We start from the raw sequence: 2,546 nt of genomic DNA on the forward strand, positions 1-2,546 counted from the left end.
AGTGAAATTGCAAGATAAATTATGCGACGAAATTTATTTCGAAAACAATTTTTTATTTTATTTCGCTCGTGAATTTCGTCAGACGCACGTAATTTTTTGTTTTCAAGCTTTCCGCTGATAAAAATTTAGAATAAGAAATGCCGAATTTGGGTCGTTGTGTTGTCACATTCTCAAAAGAGTTTCGGTTCCATCGTTTGGTCGGTGCTTTTTTCTTTATTCGTGTATTTTTTTTTTTTTTTTTTTTTTCTTCAAACCGCTCGACGCGAGACTTCAAAAAAAGTCTTTTGATATACACATGTTTACAACAACGCGACGACGCTGGCAATTTGCAGGTAGGTATATATCACCTGTACCGTAATTTAAAATGATAGTAATTATCAATTGTGAATATAACATATGGCGCGTCTGACGTAACGTTACGTAAAATTTATACATATATACACATACATATGTGTCGCACATTAATATATTATATATTCTACTCACACCCATCTGAAGCGATGTGGGTGAGGACAGGAAGGAGGCAAGAAAAAATAAGATAAAATAATCGAATCGAAATTTCATTTTCAACTCCTCGAGGCCTCAGACTCATTCGATCCATCGATCCGACGGACAAAGGGAAAAAAATCGACTATATTTTTTTGATCTTAAAGAAATAAATTCCCGTGTGTTGAAAAAGAGGTCTCTAGGAGCAGCTGTAGATTAAAACAAACGAGAGAAGAATCATAATCATACGAAATTAACTATCCACATTAAATTATTTACTTGCGATATATTTATACTTCGGTCAATTATGTACCTATACGTGTGGTATGGATTCGGTTACATATTCGGTGATCGTTATTTAATTGCGGTATAATAGAGAGTCGAGATAACAATCGCCCGTATCCGTTGCATCGGTAATATAATTTACAGTAACTATATTGCGTAATTGAGGAAAAAAAAAAGAAGAAAAAAAAAAATGGAATCGAGAAAAAAAAGATGTGTACAGTTGTTAACGGCGGGTGTAGAGATACGTTGCGTTGCAGATAATTATACTAAATACACAGACACAGACTGTCTCGGATCTATATTATAACCGTGCTGGGAGGATCGTGTTACCGAAGATTTATAAGATAAATTATAGTTTCAATTGTTGTTAAAGAATAAAACGACGGTGGCAGAGCTTATCTATCGCGGATCGCAACCTCGATTTTTATCATCATTATATCAGTGATTTATTTAGTACTTTAGATTGTCGGCCGTAATACGTGTACGTGGGGAATTTTGAATGAATAAATAACTACTTCTTTTGTTTTTAACTCCGTCGGTAACGTAGCCATCGCTTTTGAATAAATTCCGCAGGACGAAATCATCCCTTGGAAATGGTTAATTTTTTTTTTTGGACGAATGTCAGCCGAAGTTGGGAGTAATAAAAATCGATTGATTCGCATCGATTCCGTTATGACGTAAATGATGATCGGTGAGCAGGAAAAATGGGAGTAAAAAATATCGAAGGTGTTCCGGATTGAGACGGGATGTATCGTGCATCCGATGTATTTGAAAATGCGCGTGGAACGATAAGATCTCTAGATGTTATTACGAGTACCTACCTACGTATGTATTCAGCGGAATTATTGTGCTAAATAGCTGAATATGAGACTCGACTTATGTATATATTTATGTACACGTATGTACCACACAGGTACGTACGTACCACACGATATATTCTTCGCTACGTAATACCAAAGTGATGCACTGCAGCGTGACCCTGCAATTTGATACACGCCCATTTCTGCTCATCTTGCTATACTCTTACATATACATATCTATTCATTATTCATCACTCATGTATACATAAGGCTATGTACCTCTTAATTAATTCAAATAATAGGGAGATTCCATGCAACAAGGTAACGTAATTTTCTCGTATAAAAATCTAGCTACCGAAATTTCCGCTTCACATTTTTGAAGAATTCTCTGTTCTTCAATTTTTTACTGCTACAGGAGAAAAAATGTTTTCTTTATTTTTTTAGAAAAATGTTTCCGTTTCTAACGCATTCAAAAAATTACAAATTCAATCGCTGACTCGCTGGAGATCAGCTACTGCTCTTGGCGAATTTTCTGAAAATCGATTTTCGAAGCGGTTGAGAATCTGTCCGAGAAATATAGTAAATGCTATAGTGAGAAAGATTACCTAACCTCACATTTGATTTTCGGGATTCTCAGTTTCCGTCGGATGATTAGCATCCTGATTTCCGGAGTTCGTAGACCAATTTCTGGGAATTTCTCTGGGCATTAGAACGTCATGATTAATGTGCAATGTAAGCTGCAGTGACGCAACGCGAGGTACATTTAATGTATAACCAATTCCAGTGAGCGGTAAAAACGGGGCATGAAAAATGGAAGGAAAAAAAAATAAAAACGACACAAACTACGTCGGTGTAACAGCACTAGGTATACAAGTATATAACTTTCGTATTTCTCATTGTTGGTAATACAAATGCGCGCGGTTCGCGGTTCGGAATAAAAAGTGTGTCGATATATAATAAAGGCCAGTCGATATC

At 35.9% G+C, this 2,546-nt stretch overlaps 1 protein-coding gene across 3 annotated transcripts in view; it reads right to left on the reverse strand.

Annotated features, from left to right (window-relative positions):
* LOC105684009 (microphthalmia-associated transcription factor) overlaps positions 1–2,546 on the reverse strand; it is a 34,146-nt gene that overhangs the window by 11,555 nt on the left and 20,045 nt on the right. The window lies entirely within an intron of this gene.

Source organism: Athalia rosae, chromosome 5 (assembly GCF_917208135.1).
Source record: "Athalia rosae chromosome 5, iyAthRosa1.1, whole genome shotgun sequence".
NCBI classification, from domain to species: domain Eukaryota; kingdom Metazoa; phylum Arthropoda; class Insecta; order Hymenoptera; family Athaliidae; genus Athalia; species Athalia rosae.